Raw genomic sequence first — 16,250 nt, 5'->3', positions numbered from 1 at the left:
CTATAATCAGGCCAGATATAGTGAAACTGCATTTTATCTGTTCCACCGGATCTGTCACACACCGCAGGAAATCTGCTACTAGCGGGAGACAGCAGGCAGCGTGGTACTGGGTATTTACAGGCTGATAATCACCCCACAAACTTCCCTTAAAGAAGCTCCAAGAACACGGATGGGTAGCCTTCTAATTACATGTGCCAACCTCTCCATGGCACATTTTAAACAGCTCTGGGAGTTTCTTCTCTTCTTCGATTCATACGCTAACTTGTTTTTACGGTTTATGGCAAAACAGAAAGCCATTGCTGAAATAACTAAAAGTCATAGGCTTTCAGAGTTGGAAGAAACATGGTTTTCTGACACAACATAGTCGTTCTTTGATGGCAAAACCATCTATATCTTTAGAAACAAGTTTGTAACTCTTTCCTTCATGTTTAGTGGTGATCTCACAAGATGATATGGCCAAAGTACATTCCCAGAGATGTAACCCATAAAGCTTCTGGCTGTAGGAGCAGTCCTGAGGAGAAGCAGTTGCAGAGAATGTCAGACCCAGGGACAGGAGATCTTGGACAACCTGCATCGAACTTCCTATCTTTATCAAACTCGCAATCAATGTTCATGACCGGTATTAGTCTGTTTCTGTTGCTTATAACAAAATACATGGAACTGGGTTATTTATAGGAAAATGAAATGTATTGCTTACAGTTTCTGAAGCTGGGTAGTCCAAAGTCCAGGGAATATATTTGGTGAAGGCCTCGGTGGTGGCAACAGTGACAGCAGGGTATCACATTGAGAAATGGTGTAGCAGAGAAAGACTGACCTCCTCATTCACTCTCCTTTTAAAGCCCTCCAAACCACGCCCTGGCTACTATTTTTAATCCATTCACTTGGCATGGTCGTACAATCCAATCACATCTTCAAGGCCCCACATATCAATTACCATAATAGGAACTTCCACCCTCAACAGTTACAATGGGGATTAAGATTCTATTATATGACATTTGGGGGACACAATTCCATCAATACACAGCAGGATCTAAGCAAAAATTATTAAATATTTAAAATTTGTATTAATATAACATTTCTATAAGTGTTATGGAAAAGGTGTTTAAGGAGTCTTCATGTTATGGGATCTCCCTGCCCCCATCTCAGACCTCTCCAGATAATCCGCAAAAATTGCCCCACAATGACTGTTCTAAATACAACCCATGTTGTCTTCCGACCTAAAACCATTCAGTGATTTGCTGTTATCTCCTGTCACACAGGTTGTCCAGCATCTAGCCCTGCGTAGCTTGCAACCCTGCTCCTCATGCCTTGTCCATTGTACTTTGCAAATTCATAGTCACTTCCACACCTTGCTCATCTCCCCTGGACTCCAGATACACGCACATGCAGGCACGCATGCGCACACACACGCTCACCATCCTGCTCTTCCTAGTGCGTTCCCAAGAAGCCTCACCTGAAGTTCCTGTCCTGGGATTGCTGCTTGCCTGACGTTCTTACTGCACCTAAGCAAAGAGCACATTTGATTACAGCTGAAGAAATGAGGCCACCTCAGAAGGTCACCTGCCATCTTGTACAAAATGCTGCTTAAAAAATTGATTCCTGAGACTAAATTTCTGGCTAGCAGACATAAAAGATGATGTAGCTTGCACACGAGATTTTTTTCCCACCATTTAATCAAAGCAAATGAAGCAGAGAAACAGTCAAATGTCCCTCCTAACACACACATATAACCACCCACTCCCTAATTCCCCTAAGCTGGGCCAGAAAGAATGTACACCTGGTCCAACAAGCCCAGAAATCTTCTCCAAACCTGTCAGAGGGTTAAAGAGAATCTCCAAAGGTCCGTACCTAGAATATTTAGCTCATCAAATAGGCATTGACAAAGGATAAATACCTACTCTGATAAATACCTACCCATTACTCTCAACTTGTCTTTATCACATACCAAGGAAGTACCTGGAGGATTTACAATTGTTATCATGCTGGGACCGAAGGCAAGGTGTCAGCGCTGCCACTACAGTCGTCAGGTTAGCCCTGACACAGATGATTCTTTCTTCAGGCTCAGGAGCAAGAGAGTCCCAGGTGCTGGTCTCCTCACTGCTTCTCTAGGTTCTTTCTCCTTAGCATGGAAGCATGCCCAGGAAACTGGATGTTTCCATCACAGTGACTGTCAGGACTCTTTTATTCCAACCCACAGTAAGAAATACATTTTCCATTTTCTATCTCTACCTAGAGCACAAAGACATATATCTATGTAATTAAAATAAAAGTTTCTGGATACCTACTCTTTTGGATGCTCTGTACTATTTTATTCCATTTTTTCATTGCTGATCGGGCTTCAGCATGTTGATTTCACAGTCCACTAATAAGGATCTACACTATCAGATAGACACTGATACCATTTTCGTAGAGGTATAAGTACCTTATTGAAAACTATTGAGAGCCATACTCTTCCAGTTCTCACCTCTAGCAATTATATCACCATTCATTATTCACTTATCAAACAAATATTAATTGAGCCTCTATGATATAATCAAAAGGGTCCTTCTTGATTAGCCCCTCTCTCCTCTGGTGGATCTCATTTTATAATATCCCTCTACCAATATGAGGAGTCTTCATAAAGTTCATGGAAAGATTCATACTATAGTTTAATCCTATTTTTCCATGAACTTTTTGAAGTGCCCTTGTATTAGTATTTAGCAATATTGAATTACTTAAAAAGTTCTTTCTACCTTTGGTATCATACTCAAAAGAACTGTGGCTGGTCTCCCCAAACATGTCAATTTGCAGATTCTTCCAACCCTTCTGGACTTGGCTACTACTTCTTTTGTGCGCCTTCCGGGACACATCTAGAATGAATTGGGGTCTCCTACTATGCTCTCAGTGCAGTGACACATATTGGCATAAGAGCAAAAATCATGCTCTACCATAATTGTTTGCATACCTGGCTACTGAGGCAAGAAGAAGGGCCTAAGCTGACCCTATGCCCAGCCTGGCATGGGAATCCCTTGTCCCATACCACACACATACCCACAGTACGGTTCCACAGAGCTCCATACTTCTCACCAGAACAGAAGTTAATCATGTTTTATTTCTATCTCCCCTTCTAGAGTATAAAGTCTATGAATACAGAAATGGTATTCCCAGCAATTATTCTCCCAGTATCTGGTGCAAAGATCAAAGCACAATAGTTTTCCAGTCAATAAGTAATCAATTTATCCATGCCCACCAACAAAAACGTCCTGGTGACTTAACTTCTACAGGCTAGTGTTGGACCAGCAGCATCTACTTAATTGAAATCCTCCCCCACATTACCTTTCCTGAAATATCTTCCAAATTGTACTGTGGTCCCTGAGTTGCCCTTCTTTTAACATTTTCCAAATCTTTCTCCAGGCTCCTTTCATCAACCTCCCTCACCTGGTAAACATTCTTCAATTTTAATTACATGCTTATTGTGGGTGAATCACAATTGAAGTAATTTTAGAAGGTGAGATATTTGCTAACTGTAGAGGAAAAAAGCATAATGAAATTCAAATATCTTTCCTTGCTTATTATCCCAATTTACAGCTGTTTGCATAGCTCTACTTAAGGAATATAGCTATTTTCATATCCAGCTGAATCCCCAATCTCTTTCTTGTTTCTGTTTAAAACTGTCTATCCTCCCCCAGAAACCAGGGAATAATCTTTTCTTTTTTTAAACTAGACTTGCCTAGAGATTCTCTCAAATTTGCTATGGAGAAAAGAAAAAGTTAAAACGTATTTTGGGAGTTCCCCTGAAAAGCAGTAGAAGGAAAGTACAGAAAACAGAAAGGGAAAGAGAGGTGGGCAAAGGGGGAGGGAGGGAGGGAGGAAAGAAGGATGAGTGGGGTGAGAGAGAGAGAGAGAGAATGTCTTCCATATGGCTCAAAAATTCTTTTACAACTGATTTAAGTTAACTTATGAAGTCAGTACTCAGAATGAGCCTCGTACAGACTGGCTCAGTATCTGTCAAAGCCCTAGTAATTTTTATTGTAAAGTTTAAAATAAAGTAAAAATATGGTGAAATCTTCCAGCCATTTCATGTATTTTACAACCTAAACTCATTTTCCTTTTCTTCCATTTACTGTCAATAATAAAAAATTCAACTTCTTGCATAAAAAACAGTACTTATAGAATGTACACATGCATCCAAATGTTTTCCTGTTCATCTAAAATAGTAGAACTGAGTTACTTAAGATTAAAGGCCTATATTCTAATAAATATAATGGTTTTCCCAATCCCCGCAATGAATCTGGAAAGCATATAAAAGAAAGAACTATAAGTCTGTAATGATTATAAGACTTTTTGTGTCAAATTCATGCGAATTCCAAGCTTATGATACTTCAGAATGATATTCTCATTAGCATTACTTAGAAGGGAAGAAACGATGGAGTGGCCTGGGAGAGACTCTCACAAGGGTCTAGAAGCCCAAAAAGCTGGTTAGTCTAGTTCTCTATTCTCTTTCCTAAGTCACTGGTTAAAGCTTTTTATGGGCTACTTGCCTTTGCAGGTATATATGCTCAAGTGTATATTAGACAACTCTGGAAACTAATAGGGGTGAAAGGTGGTGTTTATTAAGTATTTAGTTTTCCTTCACTAATATGCCAATTGCAAAATAATATTTTCTTCTCATTGTTATTTGGATGGATGGTTTATTTGCTAGAATGGATGTTAAAAATATCATTTATCAAATATCCATATTTTCATCACAAATTAAAGGATAATTAAATTAAAAATTCTCCTTCCTTTAAGAGCTGTTACTTTATTCAAGAGGTCAGTTTCCTTACCTGTTTGGTGTTTTCACAGTCTAATGCATCCAGCTTAGGAGGATTGAAAACTTTTAACAGTGTAAGAAAGAGAGAAATATACAGGAGAATTTTATAAATTAAACAGGAAATTTAGGCCAATGAAAGAAATTGTGGCCACTGGATCATTAGTCTTTTTTTAAAGACTGAAGTAAAGTCAGTCTTCAAATTCATATTGAACATTAGTAAAGATTGGAAAGGACTGAAAAAACATGCCCTTTTTAAAGGGTATTTTATTTTGTTTATTTGTTTTTTTTTTTAACTAAAGAACATACTTTATTAAGATTTCCTCAGTTTTTGCCTCGTGTCCTTTTCAGTTCTAGGATCCCATCCAGGATACCTCATTACCTTTAGCTTTCATGTCTCCTTAGGCTCCTCTGGGCTGTGACAGTTTCTTAGACTTTCCTTGTTTTTGATGACTTTGACAGTTTTTTTGAAGAGTACTGAACAGGTATTTTGTAGAATGCCACTCATTTAAGATTTGTCCGATGTGTTCTTATGATTAGATTGGGGTTATGTGTTTTTGAGAAGACCATGGTTATGAAGTGCCATTCTCATCTCATAAACTGTTGACATATCACTGTAGACAATTAAATTTGATCACCTAGCTTGGGTAGTGCTTGGCAGTTTCCTCCACTGTAAAGTTACTCTCCCCTTCTATGCTGTGCCCTTTAGAGGAACTCACTATGTGCTTAAAGAGTAGGGAGTTATGCCACATGAATTATTATAGTTATTCTGCATGGGAAATTTATCTATTCTCCCCCATTTATCAATCATCTACTTATTTCGGTATGAGCTTATAGATGTTTATTTTATACTCTGGGCTATAATCAAATACTGCTTTATTTTGTTGCTCAAATCATCCCAGCTTTGGCCACAGGGAAATCTTTCCAGTGGCATATTACAGTTGGGTCCCTTTGACATATGTCCTCGTCACTGTATCTTCATTCGATTATTTCCTTTCTTTCTGGCACGATAAGTAGCTCTATGCTCATGTTGTATATTTCTGGCTCAAACCTAGAACCAGCCATGTCTCCAAGGAGCCCTGGTTCCTCTTACTAGAAACCAAGTTCCAGGTGCAGATGTTGCTGCTTCTAGGCCCTCTCAGCTAACAGCACAGAAGAACATGTATGTGTGCATACTAATCCACGCATACGCACACATCTACACATATTTCTATATATAACCACGTGTCTCTATTTAAGTAAAAGATGATTTTATACTGACTCTAATCCATCTGTGGTCTTCCTCACTAAAACCTATCACACTAGTTTAAGCATATCACATGCTCCTCTCCACGATTTGCAATGCCACAGGCAACGTGCTTTCATAGGCACTGCCAACAGAATGGTACCTCTGTGGCCTCGTGTGACCTCGGTAGCCACAGCCTTCAAGATGGGCCTGGGTCAGGGACGAAGCACAGCTATTACCTCAGTTCAACTGAGATGAACTGAGGTTCATCTGTCACTCAGCAGCCTCTAACCAGCCTTCCTATCACTCTTCCGTGAACCTGAGATCCATCTCTTCCCCTCTCTCCTCTCCTTTTTAGAATTTGACACTATGCTCTCTAAACAGGGTTAGAGATGGAGCATGCCAGTCATTATGAAAACGGGGTGAGCCTACTCTCTTCTTACACACATTCATCATCCCGCAGGAGACATCACAATAGTCACTTTTACCCACATGTGAAACACTGGAGGCAGTCACCGAGTGTCCCTGCAGTGTTGGGTACTATGTTCATTAATTTAATGAAAGGAGGCTATGGGGAGGGGCTTTCTACATGCCCTCCTGCAAAGCCTGCACACTCATTGTCTGTCATCCACTGCTGATCAGCTGACCTGCTGGCTGCTGCACCAGGTCATGCACACAAAGTTTCATTTTTAACACTCGACTCATCTTTTTATACTCCGATTTTGATATTGTCCAAGTCTGGCTACCAACCTGATGCCCTCAACTCGCCCCCAAGTGAGTACCTTCCTTCATTATGTGTGTCTATGGCTGCCCACGGGCACCAAAACAGTAGGCTATAATCTTCATACTTCAAACTGGTTTTGCCGCTGGATCCTTCCTTAGGGGTAAACAGAACCAATCCCAGTCCAGCACTTTGCTACAGCATAAGTCCTGGCTCAGAGTTCTTAGATATCAGCCTAATTCTGTCCCATTTGGTATTTACTAGGCACGTCTCTCTGTTCAGGTGCCCTGTTAGGGGGACACTGGGTACTGACATGAATCAGGCCAAGGTCCTTTCCCCAAGAAATCTACATTCCACTGGTGGTGCTGGGTATGAATGCACGAGGGGAGAGGGAGAGGTGTGGAAGGCTTCACACATTTCCACTATCCTGAACACAGTATGGGAAATGCCCAGGTGAAAAGTGAACAGGGCAAGAATGTTCCACAGGACAAAGAACACTCCAGCAGTACAGCAGTGAGCACAATGTGTTCGAGCAGTGGAAGGAGGTCAGGGATGGAGCCCACAGAGTAATGCAAAGCAAAGGAAAGCTGAAGAGGTGGTGGGGCTGGAAAAAATGGGTTTCACAGTCTAGGATCAGGAGCTGGAAAATTATCTTTGAGTGACGGGAAGCCACTGAAGAATATTAAGCCATAGAGCAACATAAATAGGTTTTCTGCAAATTCTGGCTAAAAACATTTTGCTGCTGTGTCTATAGCCTCATAGACCATGACAGAGTCAACTCAGAACTTACCACACTGAAAATATTTTTTGCTTGACAGGAAAATAAATCACGTAGTATAGCATCTTATTCATTACTGATTGTAGATTGCTGCAATTTAAATAGCAGGGGAAAAAAAACTTTAAAAATCTGAAAGCAAGTCAGTTAGTTAAAAAAAAAAGTACAATATTGCTGTGTAAATTTTCTGGCTTTCACATGAGATGCATCTACTTTAACTCAATGAGATTATGATATGCAGAACCTGTCTGGGCAATTTAATATGAGTGGAGCGGCAATGGCAGCAGGGGTATATTTCATGACATGCGTATTGAAATATGATGCTATATTCAAACGCTTTCATAATGACAAGCATTCACCCACAATATTAACGAGCTTTAAATAAGGTGTTTAAAATCTTGAGATTCAAATCTTGTGTCAAAACAACTCAAGGTGTAAAGTGAAAATCACCATTTGGAAAATAGAAAAGTAATACAATTAGAAATCTGCAATAAAAATGTCAGCAGGGCCCACTACAGCCAAGGTTAAACAATCGGTCCTCCAGAAATTATTACAGCAGTGGGATCTGATGTCTTGCTAACATTGCTACTGTGGGCACAACCTTGGACAGCTGGAGCTAATACTCAATTATCGCTCTTGGTTTAGGATTTGGCCAACGCAGTGCTCTTCTTTTTGGTTTTTCCCATCATCTGTAAGGAGAGAATATGCTCATTTTCTTCAAAACTGATAGTGTAAGGTGGCTTCCACTATGAATTGAGTACTAATACACGTATGTTTACACGCACATTCCTTCTCTCCCACTGCAGAGTGAGCCTCTGAAAGCCTGGCCCACAACTGAGGCACTTGGACACTCTCAGGGAAGACCACAGTATTGCACTGATCTCACAGAGAGAAGGAACATTCCTAGGGCTACAAAGTGGAGTCGGGGGGGGGGGAGGTTGGGGGATAATTGGGTGGGGGACACGGGGTACAAAAATAATTTCTGGTAATGAGTATGCTGCCAGTAAGAATCTTGCCATCACATCATGGGCACGAGGGGTGACAATTAGCTTTGTATCTCATGAATATTCATAATAAAAAAATGTTTAAAAAGGAAACTCTCATAGCGTCTAGCACAGAGATGGAGACTTATATGTACTTCTGCCCCATTTTATCTTAGCAGCTTAATTTTCTGATTGGTGTTTTTGGATTCCAGATTTACAAAGTAAATATGGATAGATGTTTTTGAGGACTTGGGAGAGAAAAACAAGAATGGGAGGTGAGGAATCCACTCAGGAAGTATAAGTTACAAAACTTACATTAAAGAACTCATGAGAGCATACATTATTTCCAGAGTTTAAGAGGCTTATCTCAGGAATTTTTTTTTCTCATTTGCAAATTAAAGCTCCCATAGATAAAAGAATTAAATTCTAATACCACAAAAGTAACGCCAAACCATCAATCTCAGAGTTGGTTCTTAACACCAGGCCAGATGAAGGCAACTTTATAACTATCATAGAAAGAGGAGGGCTTGCAAGGAAAAAAAAAAAAAGACAAAAAGATGAAACATGATGACATTGAAAACAAAAAAATCCAAAGTTCACTGGGAAAATTCACATCTGAGAAAATCCGAACAACATAAGACCTTCTGAAAAAGATTTTAAAGCAAGCACATGGCAGACTTGTTGGCTGCTGCCCAAAGCACACGATCCATTCCTTCAAGCCCCACTAGGCACTAGGTGCCCAGCCTTGGCTCTGGGCTCAAAGCTAAAGGCTTATTTACTCCATTCCTATTGCCAGTCATTGCTCTAGGGTGATATGAGGAGAGATTTACTAACTGGAGAGATTTCCCCCCCAGACTGGAGAGACAAAATCCTTTTTGACACCATCCCCCTTACTTTTTTAAAAAATTGAAACATAGTTGATAATATTTGTAGGGTACAGAGCTGACTATCAATACCTGTGTACAATATGTGATGATCAAATTATCCTGATTTAATCTTACATCAAATGCATTTTCATCATTACAGTATGCAATTATTCTTTAAGTCCATTAACCAAATTCTCGCTGGTTCCCCCTCCTCTGCCTTTTCCCATCTCTAGGAACCACAGTTCTGTTCTCTCCTTCTGAAAGTTCAATGTATTATTATGACTGCTGTTTCTTACTTACTGCTTTGAACCCAACTCTCACATGAGGACAGGATCGGAGTCGAGACAGGCATTTTGTGACCCCTAAGAGGAAAAATCACCAACACTCTGAAGGAGAGAGAAAAGACAAGAGGAGGCTGGGCACCTGATGGCCTCAGGGAGCCCTGAACCTAGTCTGCTTTCCTCCAGACTTCTCCACTGGGAACAAATAAAAACTTCAGGATTTTACCACTATTGGTCAGGCTCTCTGTCATTTGTAAATGCATCCAAACTTACACAGTATATGTTTAAAACATTCAGAAATACAAAGGAAGGAATAATAGTCATGAAGCAAAAGCAGTGAGTATGCATAATGGTAAATATCAATCAAATAAAGCTGTATATTAAACATAACCAAATAGAAATCTGAAAATGAAAAATGTAATCATAGACAAAGTAGAATGGATAAATAATAAAGTGGAGAAAAAGTCAGTGAATTGAAAGAATGTATGGAGAAACTGTCCTATAAAGAGCACGGAAAGATCAATCCATGGAAAATAAGAAAGAGAAGTTAAAAGACAACTTAAGTAGCTCTGCCATATGCCTAAAAGGAATTCCAAAAACCAAAGAAGAAAGAAATATTGGTGAGGTGCTTCCTGGAGAGGTAATGACCGAAAATTTTACTGAATTAAGAGAAGACATGAGAACTGACATTATTTTCACTCCTAGGCAGATGATGTGGGAAATACAAAATATCAAAGATAAAAGAAAAATATTAAATGTTACTGAGAGAGGGGATAGGGAAGAGGAAATGACAAATGCCAAAAGACAAAGACTAATAGTTACAAATTCTATAGTGGAAATAACCATCAACAGAGAAGCCTATTAGTAAGTTAAATTCTCAAAGAAAAGGTTGAGCATAAGGCCTTTTCAGAAATATGAAGACACTCACTGAAATAGCTACTAAGTAAGAAGAAAAGTGAATCACGAAGAAGGGTTGGTACATAAGAAGCAATGAAATGAAGGCAGATATGAGCAGGTGGATAAGTAGATAATGTGTAGATAAGCTGAGAAAGAGGGCGGCCATGGTTTTTGCCATGGTAAGTTCTATCTTCTTTATGTTACTTTTGCAATTTATTGAACGGTTCGAATTTAGTTTCAAACTTTAACAGTAGTATATGCTCACTGTGACAAGCTCAAAAACTAAACCGTGAATAACAAGACTGTGGTTCTTTAAGTTTCACTCCCATAAATAATCACTGTTAATGTCGTGTTGTATATCCTTCCAGACTTAGGTGTCTTTATACAATGACACAACTATAATGATTTTGGGATGGATATATTCTTAAATATCCTCATTGTTTTGCTACTTTTTCTTTTTTAATGGAACAGTACATCAAAGATATATTTGTAAGCCAGTAGTATAGTTCTATTTTATTATTTCTAATTAATGCATGTACAGTATAGAGCAGATGCCACCCAACTTGTTCAGTAAAGGGCCAGAGAGTAAATATTTTTGGCTTTGAGAGACATAAGGTCTCTGTTGCAACTTCTCAACTCTGGTGTTGTAGCATGAAAGCATCCACAGAAAACATGTTTCTTTCAACTGAGCTCTCCTCTTCCCTCTGTCACATTTCCCATCATAGCACAGACATGGTGAGGCCGGGGTGTTTTTTTGGCATGTAGCTAACGGGAACACAACTGGGGTTGTGTTTAGCTTGGGTGTCATATGATATTTTTACATGGTTCACAGACTTACTGGAGTTACTGCTAGACAGACACCACCTCCCCCCGACCTCCAACCCCACTTTTCATGGTGTATAAATGGCTTCCAGCAATTCTCTAACCACCCACTCAGTGAACTCACTTGGTGCTGTGACAATAAAGTGCACGGCCAGAAGTGTTATAGTGATGTGAACATGCCTTACAGAAGCATGTATATAGCGGAGGAGAAACAAAGTTTGAAATTAATAAAGCTAGGACTTAGTTTAGGGAAAAGTCCTCCAAATACCAGATGCTCAAAACTATGCAGAGGAACAGTTTTTATTGCCATCTACTGAAAACAGTCCTTCCCTGTCAGGAACATACTCCATAACACAGCATGCAGAATTAAATATGCACTCTATTTTTATTACTTTTTTGATAGAAATGAAATATTTAATAAAGCTCAAGCATTCCATTGTAAATAAAATTTTGGTATATTCCAATAAAGCAAGAGAGCCATTATGAGCCCTTAATTTGTTTGCGTAGGAAGAATAACATTTTTAGCCATGTTTAAATGCATTTTTTAAAAACTGAAAATTTTAGAAAATTTCATGGATATGAAATGTGATAAATACGAGTAATGAAATCAAGTCAAAAGAAATTAGTCTGATATTTAAAATTAAATTATACCAAATTTGTTCTCAGATCAATCCAAAAGCTGAATTTATTAAGAGAAAAAATATTTTTCAAATAAAAATAATTCATAGGCCCTCTGATTATTTGGTGACTCAATTAAAGAAAAAGACTGAACTACATAGATATGCTGGAAAAAAAACATAAAATTTCTTGCTGATATATACACAAAATTTGAACAACAAAAATTATAATGAAAAACATTAAATATGCTTTCTCATCAACCACAAACTGGTTAATGAGTGCCATAAATTCAAAGTATTTCACACTAGTCACTGCTCGGAAACCTTGAAATTCCCTGAAATATAACAGCTCAGACATAAATAAAATTTGATAGAGGTCTGCCCAAGTTTAAAAACAATTTCAGAAACTTTACATACATCATCTATAATGAGTTGCAAAAGTAATCGATATTTTTCTAAACTGATAATAATTAAATGCCATACATATATGTCAATCAACCACGCTAGAGCAATGACTGAATTGTCATTCTGTTTTTTCTACAGAAAATATAAAACTTCATATATGAAGAGGTGATCAAAGGGTATGCATCCAAAATACGTAGGGGAAAAAAGCATAAAAGTGATGTTCAGTAGTTAACAAGATTATTTAGTTTTATGAATTTTGTGATATTTATTAGCCTTTTAAAAGTGGTATCTATCAGCCTTTTAAAATTTGTATTTTGGTGTGACTTTTTCTCATTCTAAATAAGTACTCACATTTCTACCTATTTTCATATTCATAATTTTTTTTAAAGGAGGCCCCAAATTGAGTATTTTCTAGTCCTCACAAAACCTGGATCTTTCCCTGGTTATAACTCTTTACCTCCAAGGAAAAATTCTTGCAAGTATTGAAACAAGACTTTTTTATCTTTAGACCAAGGACCTTTTTTTTTTTTTTTTTTTTTTTTGCGGCTGGCTATTAAGGAGTAAGGGGATCCAAAACCTTGACCTCAGTGTTACAAGGGGGAAGCTCTAACCAACTGAGCTAATCGGCCAGCCCTATATCAAGGACTTTTGATGACATGTCAGAACAATGGCTGTGTGTAACATGATCCAAAGTACTTTTTAGTTAGGTTGAGTAATAAACATGCAAAAACACCTCTGAGATTTATAGTTATTTTCTTATTTTTCAATTCCAGGTTATAATTATATTGTGACTTACAAAAAATAAATGATACACACATAAAAGACTAGAGAAGACATTGCTGTTAATGTTGAATTTACTTTTTAATATTCTATATCCACGATTAGTCTTACAATTACACAATTCTGTATTTCATTGACAATCTCTTTGTATTATTTTTTGGCCAGACCTTCTAATCCCCAGGTCTCCTGACACATTTTCAAGAGCATATCACTTGCTTAATTGAATTTACTATCTCTCTATTTTGTTCATAATAATTTCATAAAGTTTATAGTAAATGGAACTCTCCATCGTGCACTTCCTATGAGAATGAAAAACTGTGAATAGGCTACCACTAAGTGGTATTTAGCATATATTCATATCTAACTACTAAATCATTTCTCTTACAATAAAATGTGCCATTTGCTAAAACTTGGTATACTTAAAAAAGAACATCTCAATTTGATAAATACTAGAGCCAAGTTACTAATTAGTAGCAGTACAGGCTAGTGTTAAGAGCATAGGCTGTGGAATCAGATGGCCTGTTTTTTGCTTAAATCCAGACCCTGCACATGCTAGTTTGCTGACCTACAGCATGTTACTTAATCTGACTATATTTCATTGCACAATTATAAACTGAGGATGACAATAACACAGACATCATGCAATTGTTGTGGAGATCAAATTAGATAACACATGCATATTGCATAAAAAATATAGTGCATAGTAAACCCTCAATAAATGTTAGTTTTTATTATTTTTATTATGATTATTAGTTATAATCCCTTTTTATTATCTGGTCTTTAATTATTATCTAAAGTATTTGGAGCAAAAAGCCAAACACAGGATCTATTACCTGAAACAGAAACAAACACATGAAGTCCGCTTTGAACATAGTAGATCTGACTCAAGCATGTTATTTTATTATTATTACTATTATCATTATTTTACATCAAGAATTACAGGCTCTTGACTAAGGGTAGTATAAGTCCCTCTAAAGCTTGTAGTTGTCTCTTCATATTAAAAAAACCCCAAAAAACTGTGATACCCAAAACAAAGAATACATCCACATTCTGAAAATTTGAATATACATACTCTAATTGAAAACAACACAGTGATAACTAATCTCAGAAATTCTGTGAGGCTGATGTGACTTCCTGAAGTTGAAGCGTCACTACACATTTTAATTTTTACAGGGAGAGATAACTGAGCACGTGCGTAAACAAGCACATTTTTCCTCTGAGCATTAGCAGCGTTAAGATATTTATGATGGATATTTTCATCTTGGCAAAATTGAGTGGCCAGGTCAAGCTTTACCAAATTGCTTACAGAAAGCTTTTCTGAAGAAATCTATTGACGCCAATTCCCAGGTAAAAAGAATACCACATCACGATTGTTTAAATATGCACAATTATGCCAAATTATTTTGAATTCATCCTTGAATTACAAACAAGTACCACTGTAGTCCTATTAAATTTATTAATTTTTACACAAGAATGTTTCTTAAATGTGACTATATTATTTTACCATGCTTACAAATTTATGAAAACAACAATGCACAAATCATGTAAACTGAAAACTATCATTCTCACAAATCCTTAACAAGAATATAACAATTAACTTCTCTGACCCAGACATTTAAATTTTATTTTTATGAATCCTGGATGTCAGGCTTTTTTAAAAATGCTTTGCAGCAAATGTAACAAAAGAAAACCTAAACCACAATTTTTTATGGGAACAGTTAAAATAGGTAAGCCATATCAAATTTTCTCAACATTTTCCAATTTTGATTCATTCTTTATAGTACTGGCTTATTTTTCTGTTGATATTAGCCCTAATTTTTAAAAATCATTTCATACAAGCACTTCCATTCTATCATGCTCTCATCCCCACTAACTTAAGTCAAGCAATACAGCGCCTTCTAGAGTAATCTTTTTTTTCCCCAAAAGAAGTATAAGGTAACTTTCAATGTGCAATCCTCACTCACGCCAAAGAAATATGTTTTTAGAGAATATACTCTGTTGCATTACAATAGTGAATGCTGGTGCCTGAAAATGTGAATTGTCTCTATAATAGTGAGGCAAGATATAAAGCAGGTGCTCATACACTGGTCTGTTATTAAAATAGTCTACCTAACAATAAACATTCATACTCTCAACAAAAACAAAGCCACATCTTTTGATTTAGAAACTGCGGTTCAAAACTCTTTGAACTCAGCATTATTTGAAATTCAAACACCTTCCCCTTAGTTGACAGTAAAGCAAATATGAAACATGTGCTACTTTGTACCTTGGTTTGACTTGGATGATTCAAAAGGTATCCTGGGACAAAACGATGATTTTGGCCAACTTCTGACATATGGAATACTGCACTGAGGCTTCCTTTGTTCTACTAGGACTGTACTATCTACTCACCCATCAACACGTTTCTGAAATAATCAGTTGCTAAGTTCACAACATCGGCACAATGGAAAATGTGCTGACTGTAAAGTACTCCAGAATAACATTTACTGCGCTGTAGGTGGAAATTTTGCAGATTCCGTAGTGGTCTAGCAACCTAGTTAAAATTTAAGGTCCTGAGGAGATCTACTTGATGGAAGAGAGGTTACAGAGAAGTGGCACTTAAAACAACTGTCCTCCTAGTTCAGTATTGAGCATAGGATCTTCCTTTCATGGCTTCCTTGTGGAGTTGGATGACTGCTAATCGTGAAACATGTCAAACAGAAAAGTATGGAAATAAACATATCCCTACCCTCAAGATAACATAGATATGTTAACAGTGTGCCAAATTAATTTTATATATTTCAAAGAAAGAAATGTTTCAGAAACAACTCAAGTTTCATCCCATCTTTCCTTCCTCCTTTCCAAGAGTAACCACTGTCTTCAGTTGGTATTTATCCATCCCATGTTTTATAGTAAATTTTTTCCAGCACTTAATAGATACTTATGTATTCATTAGGCATACATGACAGTGCTTTGTTTAATTCAAAATTTTATATAAACAGTATATTATATGAAGTCATTTGCAGGGATCATTATATTTTTGAGATTTATCGATGCTGGTTACATACAGATCAAGTCCACTGTTTTGTTTGCTGGTGTTACTGGTTCAT

Source organism: Cynocephalus volans, chromosome 14 (genome assembly GCF_027409185.1).
Source record: "Cynocephalus volans isolate mCynVol1 chromosome 14, mCynVol1.pri, whole genome shotgun sequence".
NCBI lineage: Eukaryota > Metazoa > Chordata > Mammalia > Dermoptera > Cynocephalidae > Cynocephalus > Cynocephalus volans.
The sequence above is the reverse complement of the archived record's forward strand: the minus strand, read 5'-3'. Positions refer to the sequence as shown.